This window comes from Macrobrachium nipponense, chromosome 24 (genome assembly GCF_015104395.2).
Source record: "Macrobrachium nipponense isolate FS-2020 chromosome 24, ASM1510439v2, whole genome shotgun sequence".
In the NCBI taxonomy this organism is placed as follows: domain Eukaryota; kingdom Metazoa; phylum Arthropoda; class Malacostraca; order Decapoda; family Palaemonidae; genus Macrobrachium; species Macrobrachium nipponense.
Window position 1 is genome coordinate 59,360,133 of NC_061091.1, and position 20,180 is coordinate 59,380,312.

A 20,180-nucleotide genomic window follows, 5' to 3' on the forward strand; every position below is an offset into this window, starting at 1 on the left:
ACCAAGGTCTGCATTCTCCATGGGTAGTCAATAAAATGAAAGTCAGGTCATAATATGGATCTCCATTTTGCAGATAGTGCATACTATAATACTTATAATTCATCAAGATAAATGCATGAATACCAAGTATATATCAAGGTTATGGCAGTCTAGTTAAGTAGTTATCATTCTACAAACCTCACAATTCCAAATTGCTCATTCATTAACAATCATGGATATCAAGGTTTTCTCAATACCACCAGTCTTAAAAATGATATGGAAATGTGTCTATAACTCTTCAATTTTGTATTATCTACCCACATCAAGCAATAGAAAGGATTTCCTACTTGCCCTTAGTCAAGCATGACTTGAGCATAGCCTGGCCATACAATTTATTAAGCTTTCTTTTGCACACATTTTTACAATTGCTGTAGTACACCACAGAATCAAACATCTGAACCTGTTCAAAAGCTATTGCAAACATTCATAAATTCCAATACTACAACTCTTCAAACAATAAGAGACTATGACTGGAGCACTTTCCCTAGCCATGGATTTTTTCTTGTCAAGTTTAAGAAGGTTTTTGTCAAATCTAAAATGAAATTTAAATGATGTGATAGTATTCACCTGTTTCGTGTTTGCAATATGTTCTAGTTACTCTGTCTCACACATATTACTCAACCTTTGTAAACCAGTAATGCTTAAGAATCAAAACAATTTTTAAAACTAGCAACAAAAAGATACTGTACTTATGTTTATGAACTCATTCATGAGATCTTCATGAAAGATTTCATGAAGATCTAAGCAAGTGCAATATGCAGAACTGTTGGATAAAAATGCATCAAAGAGTCGGAGTTCTGAGTATTTTCAAGGTTACATACTTTATAGCTGTTTAAATCCGATGATTTTATAATCCACTAGACATGTCTTGACATGACTGATTTGGATTTTGTTTGCAGACTAATTCTTTGGATCTCTCAAAGGAAGTAAATTACCAGTACTTTCACAAAATATCCCATTAGTTACACAACGACCCCATCTACTTGCAACCAAGGTATGAAACAATGCAAACACTGTTCCAATTATCATTATGCACAGCACAGCTGACCCTTGAAGATTTTAGGATCACTGATTTGATTTTTCACAGAATTTTCATCTGTAATTTACCATACATACATAAAATATATATAGTACGTATACTGTACACATTTATCTTATCATTAAAGTACAGTACAATACTGTATACAAAAATTAATTACAAGTAAAAATTAAGTCATATTCTCACAATACAAATCAAATGCAATATTTTTTGTACTCAGAAAATTTAAACAATGCATTTAGGGCTGGTAATGTAGAGGAAACTAGAACTCACATGATAAATATTTGAGATATTTTTTCACTTACAAACAAGAATAATTGCACAACTTTACTGAATATCCATGTTGACATTTTTTGCAAGATATGGAAGCAAGCATCTTTGTTTCAACTCCCAGCTTTACCTCCATGTTTGTCTCATGCAATGATCACTAGTTTTCTTGGCCCTCATATCTTTAGTGAAATAACAGTAAAATTAGAATATAATCAAGACCCTATGTAACACTCCTAATGCTGCTAAAAGTGTTCCAAAGGGACAAAACAAATTGAAGGCCCTGCAAAATAAAACTGAATTGTAGATTTTCCAAGTAGATGTCACAATGGCAGTTGCCCGCTATTAAGACATCAACAAGTCAACTCCGAGGTATGCACTTAACAGGGAAACACGTATCCATGCAGCTACTGCTGCAACTACGTACACCCAATTACTCTAGGAAGTGCATAAAAACTTCATCACATGTGAAACACCTCTCTATCTCTCCTGTGAAAAAAGCTACTTTTCTGTGGGTGCAAAACTGGAAGAAAAGCATTGCAGTAGACTTCAATTTGATTTTAGGAAGGTAACACTATCCTTATATGAACCCATACAGCAAAATATAGAAAAACATCTAGCTCTACGGACTTCAGAGCCAGTATAAGATGGATTAACAATTTCAAGAGGAGGTTTGGACTCCAAATGTGGAGATAATAGAAGCAGCTTACACTGACTGTGAGGCAGCTTAGCAGTTTCTGAACTCCATCAAGAAACTTATACAGGAGCAAGAATATTTATTGGAGCAAGTACTTAATACCCACAAAAAATTCTGTTCTGGAAAAAATGCCAAATTCATTAGCCAAGAAGAGTTGAACACCAGATTTCAAGTCATGAAAAGAAAGACTGATGCAGCAGTTTAGTACTATTATTGTTAGTTTTATGATTAGGTACAATCAGTTTTATAAAGCTACTAATCCCTGAGCCTTGAAAAGTCTTCCAGAAGTCCCAAGATGCCTCACCATTGAATGACTGCTTTTTAAGGTCTTACTGAGCAATGGCCCTGGCCACCTAGAATCCCATGAGTTACAAACTAAAGGCAGGAAAGTCATCTACTTGCCCTCCAAAACAATGCCCCAAATCCAGCCTCCATATCTGTAAGGTAATAAGGAATGAATTAATGACCTAATGCCCTTTATACTTGGTAACCATGGAGACAATTGTTCATTCTATGGAAGACAATCCCACTAGAAGACAATGACTGAAACTTGATACATTTGTTGGAGCTATAAATATTGAAAAAGCCATGAAAGCTATCATGCCTGGAACAATACACTCATGCTGGAAGAATTTTGGCAAGAAAGTATTGGTGAACTTACCAGATTTACCACGGGGCCTATCACAGAAGTAATGAAAAAAAGTGCAACTTTGACATAGACTGGTTTTGGAAGAGTTAGAAAATATGAACCTAGGAGCATTCAAGATTTAGTCAATGACAGCAGTGAATGGACTTAATTCATTTGTTAAGTTATGTAAAGTAAGCTTGTGTTGTGGCACTGTATGAGTAGTTACACCAAATAAATCAATTTCTAGAGAAACGCAAATGAAACAATGTCAAACAGACCTTCAAGACCAGCCACTCCTATTCCTGTTCCTATAATGAATGTAGCTACTGATGAATATGATACAGATCCTGATGATACACTTCCATTTATGGAATAAACCATAATAATCCTGCGCAGTTAACTCACATTTGTTTGTGTGTGTATGTGTCTTCACATTTGCATCATTGTTCAATGGGAGTCATCATGAGAAAGACTTAAATGGAAGAGGATACAAATCAACATACCCTTGTAAGTGCATAAGGTGAGTAGCATTGTTATAATGACGAAAGTGCTTTATTAATAGAATGGTTTTCTTTATGTACTCAATAGCTTACAGTATATACTATATGAAAAAATAAACTACTATCAATGTATGATGTAGCATCATAGTACAGGTACACTATGTGAATTCTTCCCTCTCTCTCTCTGACCCTATATCGATATTACATACAGTATTGTGCACTAAAAAGGGTGTACTTTATTGTACTGTTCTACACTGTATATAATTTGATAAATAACCAACTGGCTACATTAGATACAGTTATTAGTAAATCTATGGCTTAGAATACACTATAGTATTAGAATCTAGGGAACAGCTGTATTACATACAAATTACCCTTAATGACCTGGACAGCAATTATGTATGTACCTGGTGAAGACGTAAAAAATATCCTAAAATTCAAGCACAATCTACTTCAATATTGAAACATTTTTTAATTGCCGGATTCCCTGTTGCATACAGTAATATCATTATTGTTATTAATTCATTTAATCAAACCAAAGTATAAAACATCTAAGATTACACAGATTACAGTTCACATAGCAAAGGTCTAATAACAGAATTACATTTCTGGGCTCAGTTCGTGTCGCTGCGGTCCCTTCGAATTTCGGGATCACAGAAGCAGCGGAGGCACTATGCGGGATCTCAGAACCCGTAAAGCCCTGGAAAGAAGAAGTAGAAGGATCGGCCTGTGGGTCGGCTCTCTCAGATGGGGGATTTTGATGTAGGAGAATTTTAAATGGCAAGAAGTTCGTGGTAGTGGTCTCACTCGCCCCAGATACCATACCGACACCCTTCTTTTATTTTGGGTGAGCGAGTCAGTTATACTGACATCTTCTTGAATTTATTTTTCTCTGGTATTTGTTAGCTCATTTACCTTAGAAATAATGAACTTAAGGATTATTTCACTGGGCGACACGAACCCATCGCCCAGAAATAGATTTTTCCTACGTCAAAATCCTTTTTCTCACATTGCACAATGGGTCCTACCAATTAAGATTTTATACTACCTGTACAACCACCTCAAGATAACAAACCCCAACTTAAACTTTTGTACTTATCTGCTACATTATTGTGATGAGATTTTACTATGTCATCATTTTAGATGGTAGTACAAATAATTTTAGTTAAATGTCTCAAATTAAATGTTAATTTGTAGAGCACAAACTATGTGGAATTGCTGTAGGATGTCTAGAAAATATTAAGGTGCCGTCTATAATATAGTATTGACTTTGTTATTTAACATACTTTTTATGGTATAGGATGTCTAGGAAATATTCAAGTGCAGTCTATAATATAGTATTGGCTTTGCTATTCAACATATTACTTTTCAACTTAGCAGAAATCCAGATCTGCAAAGCATCTATATTTTAAGTTGAGGTGTTACTATTATCATTATTATTGTTGATATGTGCAATATAAGAAGACCTCTTTCCAAATTAAATTAATAAGACCCACTATGAGCTGTTTGCATTTTGTTTGGAAGGTCGAATCATCATAATAAGTTTTTAAACCACCACCTGATCTTTAGTTCAACTAGACATACTGTACAGCATATTTTTTATAGAGCACTCTTTCTTAAGTGATTGTGTACCTGGTATGCCTTCCTTCTTTCCCTTGTATAGTACATGCTGTATTTTACATTTCTGTTTCTCCCTACTCCATAGGTTTCCTTTGACACTGATACTAAAATGTTAAGATGCTTTAACAACCTCATTACTCTTATGAGCAATACAAAACAATTCTGCAACAAAACAACACAACCACCAAGTGAATCTATACTCATAAAGTTATTCTGACAAGAGAAGCACACTCAAATATATTACCTTTCAGTAACAAATACAGTAACATAGATGCTAAGATGGCAACACTGGCACTCTTAATTTCTAAAATCACAAGCATTTACCTATAAGAATAATGTTCACTGGCCGTTCAAAATTTTAACAAAATGAAATTTCCAAAAGAATGTTAGCTATAAAAGTACAGGCAGACCTCAGAACTAAAATTTTTAACTTACAGAGCTGGCCTGTAGGGGATGATCCTAAGAAAAAAATTGATGATACCTTTCCTGTGATAAATAGATTAACCAGACCACTTAATAACATTCTTAACTCCCACAAGACTGGCCCAAAATGTTATTTTTTCATGAAATATATCAACTTTATTTATCATAACATATTATAACTCCTCAGAAATATATTTGGATAAAGTCTGAAAAAAGGGATTTTGACGGAGGAAAAATCTATTTCTGGGTGATTGGCTCGTGTCGCCCTATGAAAGTATCCTTAATATCATTCTTTCTAGGTAAAATTAGCCTAAAATTACCAGAGAAAAACAAAATTAAGAAAAATGTCAGTAAAACTGACTCGCTCACTCTTAAAAAGAAGTGTCGGTATGATATAGGGGCGAGTGTGGAACACTACCACGAGACAAACACCAATTAGAGATTCCCTATCAGAATCCCCCCAAGAGAGAGCTGATACCAACGGGCGATGCAGCCTCTACTACTACTACTAGAGGACGCCACGGACAGCAGCGCCCCTAGCGGTCATCCTTAATTAAAACAGTGAAATACATCTTGTCCTGCAAGGGGGGGAAAAGAAACCATAAAAAAGGGGGGGGGGGGGTTTCATAGGGCGACACGAGCCAATCACCCAGAAATAGATTTTTCCTCCGTCAAAATCCCTTTTCTGGGCTCAGCTCGTGTCGGCCTATGAAAGAGTACCAGAGAAACAGACAAGATGGGAAAAAGGGAACAATGAAAAACAGTTAAAAAATGATGGATATAAATATAACTAAATCAATTACGCATACAAAATTAAGCACTTAAACTAACTTATAATAAACAGCAAATAATAGAACGTTAGTAATCTTAAGGTACTTAAATGGTAATTACAGTAAATTACAGAGATGCATGTAAAATAAGGAAAAAAGGAGATTTACTTAACAAAATTACAAAATGTACAAACTCATGTGTCCTACCCTAGCAGAAAAATAAGGGTAGGTACACTGAATATCCATCATTAATACAAATATTCCAAAAATATATACAAACACTTGTGACTGAAGTTCATCACAAATACAAAATGGTGAATATATACAAACATATTGTGTCCTACTCCCTAGCATAAAAATAAGGGTAGGGTACACTGAAGTACATTATCAGTACAAGTGTGGATGTCCCTAGCAAAAAAATAAGGGACAATCCACTATATGATACAACGGCTAAGGCTATGATGTTTGAGTAGCCTGACGATAGGGTGAGGCATGTTGGCTGATGTAGGTAGAAAGGAGACCTGGATCTATACTACAACTACTAAACAGTATCAGGGAAACTATGTTTCCCGCTGCTACTGCTGAAAACTTTAAAGATTCCAAGGACTTTAAATAATGCCGTTTAAAGACTGTCGGGGATTTCCATCCAGTATACTTTCTAAGATCCTCAAAGTTCATATTTGAAAATAATTAATTGAGGTGGCTACTCCCCTGATATCATGTGCTTTTGGGAATGACTCAGGGTTGGCTTGTTTAATGAAGTAAAGGATTTGCTGTCTAATGCCTTTAACTGATAAAGTACCACCTTTTTCTCTCATGAAGAGAGCACCTGAGGATCTAGAAGAAGTACGAGATAGAAAGGCTCTAAGAGTTGATACTGGGCAGAGAGAAGGATCCTGTGGAAGTGGGATAACCTTCCAAGAGCCCACCTTGCAAGAGGATCTTCATTTTTTGGCTAAAAAGCTACGATCCGGAGCAAGTAGAACTTCTCCTGATGGGAGGAATTCCACATGACCCGCATCCCTGGATAGAGCCGACAGTTCTGAAATTCTAGCTCCTGAGGCTAGGCTTAATAAGAATAATGTCTTCCTCAGGAGCATTATGAATGTACAAGATGAGTTGTCAGTATCTGAAGCTAGTTTGAGGACATCATTTAAGACCATGAAACTGTAGTAGGCCTCTGAGAAGGTCCTAAGTCTAGCACAGGCTTTAGGGATAGATGTGAAATAAGATTCAGTCAAATCTATCTGAAAACCTACTTGAAAGATTTTCTTCAAAGCCGATTTATGCGTGGTAATCGTGCTAGCTGCTAAACCTTTTTCAAACAAGGATCTGAAAAAGGATATAGCCAAATTAACTGTCATGGTTGTAGTGTTCGATTCTCTCAAGAAAGATGCTAATTTTTTAACAGCTGAGTCATATTGTCTAATGGTTGACTCTCTCTTATCTGATTCTAGGAAGAGAATATTCTGTGGATCAATGTCAGCATCTTTATTAGCCGCAAACTTCATGAAGTCCATAAAGTTAGGGTCTGGAGAGTTCCTGAGGAAGCGAACACAGTCCTCATTTGTACCGATTGTGATAGTTTGGGATTGGGGATCCGTTGAGGTCGGAGACCCAATTCCAAAAGAAGAGGATACCAGTTGCTCTTGGGCCAGTCCGGTGCAATCAGAGCTACTATCCCTTTGAAAGACCTTAGTTTGTCTAGGACTTTCAAGAGAAGATTCACTGGAGGAAAAACATAAATTCTCCTCCACTGATTCCAATCCAACGACAGGGCGTCCGTGGCATAAGCCAGAGGGTCCAGGTTGGGGGCCACATAGCAAGGGAGCTTGTGGTTCGCTTGTGAGGCGAAGAGATCCACTTGGAGACCTGGGACTCTCCGGCTTACCCACTGGAATGGACCGACGTCCAGAGACCACTCTGATTCCAGAGGAACTGACCGGGACAGGGCGTCTGCTATCACATTTCTTACTCCTGCCAGGTGAGTGGCAGACAGATGCCATTTGTGTTTGTTTGCTAATGCAAAGATGGCTATCATGACATGGTTCACATGCTTGGATTTGGACCCTCCCCTGTTGATGCAATGAACTACCACTGCACTGTCCAAAACTAGCCTTAGATGAGACTTCTTCGGGGGAAGCAGTCTCTTCAGAGTAAGAAATACTGCCATTGCTTCCAACACGTTTATGTGGAGCTGGCGAAATTGAACTGACCAAGTCCCCTGAACCTGTTTGAACTGAGAGTATCCCCCCCACCCGGACAGGGATGCATCCGTGTGAATGGTTAACACTGGGAGGGGATATTGAAGGGGTATTTTCTTGGCTAAGTTCTTTACTTTTGACCAAGGCCGTAGTTGGTTGCGGAGGATCTGAGGAATTACTGACAACTTGTCTCGATATTTGGAGTTTGCTTTTGACCGCCAAATTCGATTTATATCTTTCAGCCTTGCTTTCAGAAGGATATCTGTTACCGAAGCAAACTGAAGAGACCCTAGGATTCTCTCCTGGTTTCTTCTTGACGTTTGTTTGCATTTGAGAAATTGCCTGACAGATTTTGCTATTTCCTTCCGTTTGACCACTGGAATTGATAGATTGTGGGAAGACAAATCCCATTGGATTCCTAGCCACTGAAAACGAGATTCCGGAGTAAGTCTGGATTTCGTTTTGTTTATCTGGAACCCCAGATGTTCCAGAAAGTGAACTACCTTTTTGGTAGCTTTGAGACATTCCTCGACTGTTGGTGCCCAGATCAACCAATCGTCGAGGTATGCCGCTACCATGATTCCCTGAGCTCTCAATTGTTGTACAACCACTTCTGCTATCTTTGTGAATACCCTGGGGGCTACATTCAGACCGAAGGGCATCACTTTGAATGAGAATGTCTGATTTCCTAGCCTGAATCCTAGGAATGGGCGGAAGTGCCTGCTATAGGGATATGATAGTATGCGTCTGTAAGATCGATGGAGCATGTGACGGCTCCACGCGGAAGTAAGGTCCTTACTTGCGAGAGGGTAAGCATCTTGAACTTGTCGCAGTGAATGAAAGAGTTTAGCTTTGACAAGTCTAAGATTACCCTTCTTTTTGTTGAGCCTTTCTTTGGCACGCTGAATAAGCGACTTGAAATTTTCAGATGTTTGACTCTCGCAATAGCTCCTTTCTGAAGGAGTTCTTCCGCGTAATCTATCAATTCCTTTGACGGTATCTGATGAAATGATTTGATTGGAGGAGGATCTTTGATCCAACTCCAGCCTAATCCTTTGGACACTATGCTCTGTGCCCAATTGCTGAACCCCCACCTGTGGCGGAAGAGGAACAGCCTCCCTCCTACCTGGGGAGCCTCATTGCTGATGGGCGGGTTGGCCACCACGCCCTCCTCTGAACTGTCTACTCCTCGTACCCCTTCCTGCGCCACGCTGACGAAAGTAACCTCTCGCCCTACCTCTCGGTTGAGAGTAGCCTTGAGCCTCATATGCAGGGTTGAAGGCCGGTGAGATAGCGTAGGAAAGTGATGGTTTGAGATTGCTGGGGCACCAGGAGGATAGGTTGGTTCTGCTTAGAGGTGGAAGGTTGTCCCTGTTGGGTAACTGGGACTGCCTGCACAAATTGCTGCTGTTGCTGGAGTTTTTTTATATGGCTGGAACCTCTTACCAGCCTTCTTTGGTTTCTTGCCAGCAGTGGGAACGGATTCCTGTTTCCTCTTTGAGGAAATACCCCACCTAGCTCTAAGGCTCTGGTTGAGTCTAGCAGCTTCGTGGTGTACCTCGTTCACCGCGGACTCTGGGAAGAGATCCGCTCCCCACATGCTTGCAGCCAAGAGTCTATTAGGCTCATGCCTGATGGTGCACTCTTGTAAGACATGCTTCCAGCAGTTCCTCCTAGCCTGGAAGAAGTCAAAAGCGTCCGTTAGAACCGTCTGAAACTGAGATTTCGCTAGAATCTTGAACAGCGGTTCCGTAGCGTACGAAAGGGCAGCCATTTCTGTGATGATGAGGGAATTGAGGGACCTGCCAAACCTAGTTCGCGCATCGAACTCTGCCTGGATTAGGGAATCCGGCAGCCTAGGTAGTTTCTCACCGAACTGGTCCATGGCGCAGTCCGGTTTGAGTTTACCCAGCGTGAACGTAGCTGGCAAGTTCTCCCATAATTCTCCGAAGGCCGGGAAGAGCGGAGAAGTAGACTCCGCCTCCCTCAACTGTGGAATGGGCTCATCCTTGAGGACTGCCTGAAGAGACTTCTCCACTAATTTCGTGGCGAACGGAAGAGAAACCTCCTCTTCCGTCGCAAAAATAGTGAAGGGACTCTTGTAGGCCTGGAGTTTGGTGTTCGTACACTCCCAGTCCTCAAGGCAGTGAACCCATTCCCGCTGGGCGTGATCTCTACTATAAAGGACTGACTCCTTCGAGATCTTGTCTTCCCTCGTCAGAGCCGTTGGCGTCAGCCTAGCATATCCGATGAAAGGCTGCGTCAAACCCGGAGGGTAAAACTCGAAGTCCTCAATCCTTCGAGTTCCACACTCCGAGATAGAGATCATTCCGTCTTTAAATGGAGCGTAGGCAGCTACTCTCCATGGGTTCTCCATAGAGAAAGCTGGCAAGGAGTCATATGACGGGAGTTGAAGAATCCCCGTGCTAGATGCTGGGGAGACTGGGGAAGGAGCCTGAGCTAGCCCAGCTACTCGGTCCTCATTTTCTCTCATTCTATTAGAGAGATCCTGGATTGACTGTCCAGATTGAGACAGACTGTTTGATAATTGCGCAAACATCTGCTCGAACCGTGTCCCAGTGCGGAGATTTGTGAGCCTACTAGCACGCCCACCTGTTCCATCACCCCTGCTGAGAAAGTAGAGGGATCAAAGGTGCTGGTGCTTGCTACTCCTACCGGCGTAGCCGGAGTGGAAGCAGTGGAGGCGGGAGAAGGCAGTGACTCGGCGGGAGCGCGAGCCTTCTCCTTCGAAGCCTTGCTTCTGGAGCTCTTTGATTGAGAAGAGCTCGGCTTTGCCTTCACCGCATCGGCATATGAAGTCGACGACTTCTTAGCCGCAGAAGACGAAGACGACTTCCTAGAAGTCGACTTAGCTAGAGTCTTCGGTTCTCTCTTTCCCTTCTCCTTAGGAGGTACAGAGAGAGCGGGAGGGCGAATAGGGATGTCAGATCCCGTAAAGCCTTGGAAAGAAGCAGAAGAAGAGGGGACAGGAGAAGATCCAGGAGCGCCCAAGGAAAGACCTTGGGCGCCCGACATACCTACCTCAACCAACAAATCCTCCCCACCTACCGCCATAGGCTCAAGGTTAAGGTCCAGGGCCGCGACGTCCGGGACCGACTCCTGGGAGGCTACGACCCCAAATGATTGCTGGAGGTCTTGCTGGATGGAGGCTATCAGCGGGGCAGCGGACAAGGGGTCAACGTAACCCGTCGACTTGCCCGCGGGGAAGATCTGGACGGCCAGCTTCCTGTCCAAAATGTAGGGCTGGCCCTTGGCGGCGTTCTTCCCGAAGCCGCCCACCCACGCTTTCAGGGTGGCGAGGGCGACTTCCCTCACACCGGTAGCCTGAAAGAAGGTGAGATTAGCTGCCAATAGTGGAATGGGATTAACAAACTTACGACTAGAAGTTGTTAGTAAAATGATAAGTAAGTCTATAATGGACTACCCCATCTCCCAGCTGACCGACCAGGTCGTAGCAGATGGCGCAGGCTTCAGGGTGCCAGACGATCGTCTCGTTGAACGACGTGGCACAGGGGGCGTGAGACCTGCATTCATCGTGTCCACAGGGGTCGAACAGCGTCGCGTTACAAGCTGGGACCTGGCAGTTGGTAGCCTGTAAGTGAAAAAGTACATGAGTACCAAGTAAACACTTACAGCCTAACATATGCTCGCTGGTGCCGGAGCGATAAAGTTAGATTAAACCAGAGCCCCGCCAAAATACGTGTGGTAACCAGGTTGGAATATAGGCTATGGCTCCGCCGATGGCGGAAGCACAAAAAGCAACCAACTAGGAGTGGTGGTAATGGAAACCACGACGGAAAATGGCGGGGATGGTTGATAAAAATAATAATAATAACACACAATTCATTGTAAAATATCGTATAATTAGGGTATATCCTTAAAATAACAATAATAAACAACCTCTCTCCGCCCGTCTACTAGAAGAGTGCGTAGGTAAGGGGTAAGCTCCCTTCCGGTAGCGGGGGAGAGATATAAGGATATAGTAGGCAAGCAACCGACCACTCATAGTACCCACCCCGCCCGCTAGCGGAGCCAGTAACCTATAACCAAAGGTGCCCCGGCTGCGACGGAAGGCTCCTTTCGTATCGTAAGGGAGGTGGCTGAGCAACTGGGGAGGGGGGAGAGGAAGGTCTCGGCGAAACACGGCGGGAGCGAGAAAGGAGGGAGGGATGGCCTACTCCTCCCCGCCTCACCAACTACCCGCATGGAGACCCGATACCTCATAGTGGTCGCCCTATACCCCCCCGCTGGGAGGAACCCCTGGACACCTCCGAAAGGATGAGAGAAGGCGATAGAGGTTGTCATAACAACCAAGGGGTCCCCCAGCTCCTCCCTATATCAGAAAGGGAGGGAAGGGGCAGGGTAAGGTGCTATGGAACACGTGACCGCAAGTGGCCTAGGCCGCGAGCAACACAACCGTGGTAGGGCCACGTGAACCAAGCTGTACCAATACACGGAACAAGCACCTAGGCTAGCCTAACACCCTAAATAAAAAATATACACTGAAAGGTGGAAGAGACACTTTTAGTAAAAGAGAAAGAAGCCCAGGAGGAGGCAGACTGTTCCAAGAAACAGCAGCCTACTCGGAGCCAGCGATAGCCGATGTAGAGCAAGAGCCGGGATGCTGGGCCGGAAAATAATAATAGCCCTAAATACCAAGCTAAGAGAATGGTAGGAGGGCTGAACTGGCTAAAACTCGATGTAAAACAATGAACGTGATAAAGTAAGCCCATAAGTATAGAAGTCCCAGTATGGAGGACCGGGAATTCTTACGGGGCGGCATGGCCGCCACGAGACAACCGGGGAACCGTATATGACCTATTAAGAGGAAAATACTGGTACCCGGAAGATAAAACTGTGGTAAAATATTACTTATGAGTTACTTAACTTAGCCGTGGCAATTGCAGAGCGTTCCATCGTAGATAGTACGGATAAAATCCAATAAAGCACGAGCACAAGAAAATGGCGACTTGTCGCTAGCGCTAAAAATTAAGGATGACCGCTAGGGGCGCTGCTGTCCGTGGCGTCCTCTAGTAGTAGTAGTAGAGGCTGCATCGCCCGTTGGTATCAGCTCTCTCTTGGGGGGATTCTGATAGGGAAGCTCTAATTGGTGTTTGTCTCGTGGTAGTGTTCCACACTCGCCCCTATATCATACCGACACTTCTTTTTAAGAGTGAGCGAGTCAGTTTTACTGACATTTTCTTAATTTTGTTTTTCTCTGGTAATTTTAGGCTAATTTTACCTAGAAAGAATGATATTAAGGATACTTTCATAGGCCGACACGAGCTGAGCCCAGAAATTTTCTTTACTTGATATGTATTGCTGGTTGAAAGTTGGAACTAAAGATGTTTGATTGTAAATGTTTATCTGTGCTCTCTGCATTCACCCAATAACCATGGGTCAGATAAGCACCTGGATCCTTGTTCTTATGTTGTAGAAGATCCTTCAAACATCCAGTCAAAGGTTCTAGTTAGCCTGATGTCTCACCAATTTGCCTAAATGCCACACATCCCATAGCCTTACCACATTGACATTGTAGGCACCATAAAGCAATCACCATTATCATCATGCAAAAGGTTGGAGAGAGAGAGAGAGAGAGAGAGAGAGAGAGAGAGAGAGAGAGAGAGAGAGAGAGAGAGAGAGAGAGAGAAATATGTATAGGTCCATGTCAATAAGCATACAGATGACTATCACTATCATCAATGCATACTTGAGCCTGAAAAATAAGTTTTTCCTAAGCATCATAGGGCTGGCCCCCAAGAGTTCATTTCTTCGTGAATTTATAGAATCCTATCTAATATATTACAACTCTTTAGAAGTTGAACAATTGGATGATTCAAATTTAAGACAATATCTTTCAGGGTTTGTTTACCAAACTTGATATTTGCTGATAGTTGAAAACTGGACAGTCACATTTCATGCTAATTGTAAGGATTGATCTGCAATCTCAGCACATACACATGCAAATATTCTAGACAATTTAGTATACCATTTTATGTAAAGAACTGCAATAAAAGCACCTGGATTATGAGACCTCAGGGGAATGAATCTTTACAAAGAGAGTCTATTTCATAACACTACACAACCTTTTCATGATCTGAGACTTGGATATGGTGAAATTTACCCCAATTGACAAACTGATATAGATTTTGTATGTGAAGGTGACAAACACTCTGGAAGCAACGATACCAAACATGCCTCATTTATCATAAAAATGTTATAAGAGGGAGTGAAATGATTTCTTCTAACAATAAACTTATCTACAACTAATTTAAATCCTACAGCCATGCAATTACTGTATTTTAAAATACATGATGAAATCATAAAACTATGGCATACTGGTATATTTTGTGCCAATATATGTACCAATTAGTACTTCAACATTCACTGAGAACTTGATACAGAGAAGGGATCTGGTCTCCTCATCCTAGCAATCATTATTCTCAAGTCCCATGTAAATTAGCACTACATCCTCAGCAAACATATACTACCCATAACACTTCCCCACAAAGAGAGAACATATTTTTTAAGCACATAAGAGAATGGTAAGAAAACTGCTTGGTGTACATTAAAAAATGTAAAGTAAATATTTCATAACTACAGTGAAAACCTCACATTGGCCTTCTGCATACCTCTGTGTGTGTGATTAGTGAGTCAGATACATTTCTACTCTTCTCACATGCAATATCCCACTGGCTGGGAGAATCATTATTAACACTACCAAACATTGCAACCTAAGCAACCCAAGCTATAGAATGGATTCAGCTGCTGGTATTAGGAGGATGATAATCCCAATAAATCAATCAATCAGTCTACCAGTTTATCATGACCAGCAATGGAAAGAGTACAATCACAGAAAACATACAGCTGTTGTTGGAAAGATGACCCCTGTGATATGCAACAAATGTAACTAATGGCTTCACAATAGGTGCTCATTACAAAACATTCAATGAGTAAGAATTTTTATCCCTAAAATGTTTATGAGAGCAAATAAAGGCGACAGAGGAGGTGAGAATTCTCTTGTGATAGGTCTTAAAACGCAGAGCATTTCTGGTACCTAGGGTACACATTGTATTGTGAAACAGGATCTCAAAGAGCACTAAGAATGAATAGCTGCAGCATGGATGCAATGGAGAGAGATAACTAAACTAATGGTAACTAAAAATGTTGCAATAATAAAAGGAGCAGACTTACAATGGATACATAAAGTCTGTACTCTATGAAGCAGAATCATGCACACTGACAAGTAAAATACAAGAAATTCTGATACGGTGTGACCACAGAATGTAAGATTCATGGCTTGAGCAAGGTGAGAAGATAACATTAGGAAAGTGGTGGATATGGATGTAACAGGGCTAGAAAACTTGTAGGAAATCACAGAGAGAAAGGGAAAGATGAAAACCTAGACCTCATGGAATTCAAGCATAAAGAGCACAAGACAGATAAAACCTGAGAGAACTCATTTTCATCTAACATCACAATGAGGAGGGCTGACTTAAAAAACTCATGATGATGATGATAGTGTTATGGATGACCTAGTAGAGGGTTTACAGGTTCTATCTTGGTTATGTCTAAACGCAATGGTAATAACCTGCATTACCTAACTCACTTAAAATGCCAAGTTTTTGAGAATCACCTGATTTGTTTTACAAATTATAAGCTCATGAGTTTGCGAATTGCTTTTCTGCAATTCAATTATGAGTGCCTGTTGCAAAGAAGAAAAATTAGTCCTCTTTCTAAAAGAAAAAATATATAAACTTATTCTTTTCCTTTTTATTGTCCTCCATTTATAAAATCAAAAATCCAATTTCAAATGATAGACTGACCAGGCAAAAAGCATCATTCCTTTTGCTCCATCAGTCACTCAAGAGATTAAAGTCCATGCATACACTGAAAGAAATACAAAAGAACTTCTAATACATTTACAAGTACACACCATGATTCTCTTTCCTATTTCATTGTCAATTATTCCAAAATGACTCTGTGAATAAAAGTTTATCACATCTGGGATGCTGTGGAAATTACACAAACCTTCTATTTCTAAGAATTCTACACAACTCTTCTGTTTCTAAGAATTCCATCATTAGTGAAGTACATCAGAAGACAGCCAATAATATATGTACAGCTCTTGGATTTGATTAAAAATACTTACCTACTTTCCAAGGCTCTAACAGCAATTAAATTAAAACATCTCCATGCAAAAAATTAAAAGAAACTGTGGAAAAAATACTAAATTAATTATCCCACTAACATGCAGGAACTTCACAAAAAATAAATATTTAAATTAAAATATTACAATAAAGAAACTTGTATTACAAACCCAAAATACTTAAAAATAGGTAAAGGAAATGTACTATATTTAACATACCTATTAATATTGGAGCTTATTTTTTCCATAATTTTGTTCTAATCTTAAGTTACTATCTGACAAAATTGTGTTTCTAAATTCTCCAGCAGTATGCCTGAAAATATAATGTAACAATTGTTAGAGATAAATGGTAATATAAATAATTTATTACTTTTAAATAATTTGCATTTTTTCTCAGTCTACCAACCAAAGCCTTTCTACAGAAGTATTCTTCAGTATGAGCTGGAGTAGTCACTGAACTCAGTAATAAGATTATTGACTGGTGGCTATAGGGGAGGGAGGAGTGAATGGGGGAACACCCTTCATTCACCTTCCATCATCATTCATTTCCCCTTTGGCCATAGAGACCAAGTGGGATGTGTGAGGTTGGTTTGATTTATATAAGGCTCTGTTTTGTACCTAGGAAAAAACACAAATTCATTCAGAAAAAACTGCTCTTACAGATATATAAAGCATTGGCTTTAATACAGGAAACTTACTTCTTTGGTGGGAGATCATCTTGGCAACTGCTTGGAGCTGAATCCACCTGGAAATGTGCATGAAAGCAGAGGATGTATCCTCCTATCAGGTATGGTAAATGGGTCATCAAAGCTATTGGGCCCTGGGATAGAGTAACAACTACTAACAGGAGGATATTCGAGTAAGGAAAATTTTTCAGAGAACCAAGACATATCCCTTAAGTGGATTTCATGAAGGAAAGTTAATTCTGGCTATTTCCAAGCAATGGTTTAAAAATATGCTCTACTATACCACCTGGCCCAACAGAGGTTAACTTCTCAGGCTTATCTAAGACTGTACTGCATATATCAAAAAGTAGTTATCAGTATCTTGTTCAACTCCAGCAGGTACTCTAACCAAGATGCTGCTCTTAAAAAAAGAGGAATGACGGAAAGTTGGAAAGTTAGTCCAGTCACTCCACATTGAAACCTTCAGACTTCCACTAGGGTCAAGTATACAGTACTGTATTCAGACAAGATACTTTTCTATTTGATCTGAGCTTGGTGCCTACACAACCTGCTGAGCAGCCACTGCAAGTCCTAGGGAGAAAGTATGCCAGACATCTAGCCTCATTACCTAAAATACCAAAATTTCATCTGAGAAGTGAGGGACAGCCTCATGTCCCCGAGTTCATGAGCTCTCATACAAGTAAGGAAACTAATTTTCTCCTCAAAGATGTCACATGTGCCTCTTTATCACCTAACAAAGCCAAAGAGAAGCTGTCCACAGCTGAGTACCACAAACCTGGCATAACAAAAGTCTCAATCAGATTATGTATAGTTAATGAAATCTCATATGGGCTCTGAGTTTTTGTCACAAACTCAGGAACAAAGGAAAACAAGAGGTCATCCCATTAAGTGCCAAACAAGATGAGACAGTCCATGTGTAAGTGATTACATAATAAAAATATGGAATGTTATTCCATATATATAAAAAACTAAAACTAAAGAGGTCAACCAGATTGCTTGCAGGAATGTGATCAGACCAGAGACGCTAAGATGACAGATACATACAAGTAGGCTAAGTTGACATGCCGTCACCTGTAGTCATTCATTTGTTTTGAAACATTAGTTCAAGCTCCCTGCTTGAGACAACTACCGTGACCTATAATTCAAACGGCCTACGTGATCTGTAGTGTGTCTCATTTGTATGTATGTTCATATGTTCGAGCTACTGTCTGCTTCCTTTATGACTTGTAACCGAGATGGTAGACTGAGTGGAATTAGCCATCATCGTTGGCAGAAGCGATCAAGCCATCGTCATTAGAAGACCTGTACAAATCCCCTCTGAACTTCATCATGTAATCTCAGAGAATACTATAAGTATTTTTTTATACTTCTTGTTTTCTACTAGAACCTCACATCATTGCCGAATCATCATGAGTTTAACACATCGTTGTCATAACCAAAGAAGATAATACCGACTTCGTAAGTGATCTACAAACCCCAAGACACTCCAGTGAGTATGGAAGTGCATAACAAACCGACTTAGCGAAAGATTATCGCAAGTCTAACATTACCTCTTAGGGCGCCTTATTATACAAGGCAACAGCCCTAATATTGGTGGCAGATTACCAAAAGAACTCTACAACGTCTTCCGAAGAAAAACCAGAATAATGAATAATGTATCATCAGAAGTCAATGACGACGAAAGCAAGAGATTCTTCAAGCAACTTAGTATCATCGTTTAGTGAGCGACTTCAGAAAACAACAAGAACTCTTCAACGTCTTCCGAAGAATAACGAATAATGTATCATCAGAAGTCAACGACGACGAAAGCAACAGATTCTTCAAGCAACTTATTATCATCGTTTAGTGAGCAATTTCAGTAGTGAATAACTTCAAGAAACAAACCCGACGTGTCTTTTTCCTACGGCAACGCAAGCTTCGTCTCTCATTAGAATCATTCAAGAAAACATCATTATTGAGCATTTCCGGCACTTCAAGAAACAAACCGAACGTGTCTGCAGCATCGGATCTTCAAGGGCTCGAATCATCCAAACAACGAGCACGGGGGAAACTGAAGCCAAACCAGGTCATCCGCTAAACAGAGGAGGGCCAAGGCCGTGTGTCGTTATCGGAACACCGTGACTTCCCATAAAATCAAGCTAAGTACAACCTTTTTATTCATTTGGAGTAACTTTGAGTGTTTCCTTTGCAGGTCGAATTTCGTTATTCCTGTGGCTGAAGTTACGAGACATTCTTAATCTTACTTTTTTACAGAAATTATCTACATCATAGAGATTTCGCTACTGCGAGTTTTTATCTTTAAGTTTCTGTTTCCAGAAGTTCTACTGAAATATCATAATCATATACTGTCTTAATTTTATCATTTTGGGTGATTATTAATCCTTTACGTAACAAATCATATTAAACAGTGAATATGCGTTTACGCAGTGGACGTCTGTATTTATACAGATGCATGGATAGGGTCGTTAGGCACCGTAGTGATTAGAAAACACACAAAAACAAGTGAGACCCGTACAAATCTGGATAAATTAGAGTTAACACTATTTTGGGTCATGACAATAAATGCTCCTCTGCAATGTCCCAATCACAGTTTCAGCCTTTGGTTATGCGTAAAATATCAAACCTCAGTGACTCAACTTAACTTTAAAAATACGGCTGGATTGCAAGGAATAACATGTCTATAAAAAACTTTCATTAGGCTAAATGCGCTGACCAGGATCCCTCACTATTTCAAATTTTAGTAACAACAGCAAGTACAAACAGTTAATATTGAATGCAGTAGAGATAACTTGTCTTAATAGTAATCGCTCAGTTCCTAATAGTTTGTCATTCATACGTTCGTTGCTTTATACGTAACCAACAACAGAATGCTAAAAACACACAATACGTTGCCAATGGTAAACAGTAGCCCTAAATATCAGAATCAAACAAATCGTGCTTAAGCAGACTTGGTTACTGTGTCATCTAGTCAGACGGTCAGGGTCAGTTAAATCTGCCGAGTGTTCAAAGCAAAGCACATTCCACATAAGCGACTTCAGCGGAGAGGAAAAATGATGTTGGATCATTTATACCATACCTTTTTTTTTCATGCCAATACCTTTTTGAATTAAAAAGGAATTTCCCTATGAATCACACGA

General features: G+C 40.4%; 1 long non-coding RNA gene across 1 annotated transcript in view; it reads right to left on the minus strand.

Annotated features, from left to right (window-relative positions):
• Positions 1-2,131: 2,131 nt before the first annotated feature.
• LOC135204212 (uncharacterized) overlaps positions 2,132-20,180 on the minus strand; it is a 72,062-nt gene continuing 54,013 nt past the window's right edge. The window contains exons 2-3 of the long non-coding RNA XR_010312133.1: positions 16,577-16,670; positions 2,132-2,479 (exon numbers count right to left, since the gene is read on the minus strand). This is a non-coding gene — a long non-coding RNA (uncharacterized LOC135204212). The remainder of the gene's footprint in view (positions 2,480-16,576; positions 16,671-20,180) is intronic.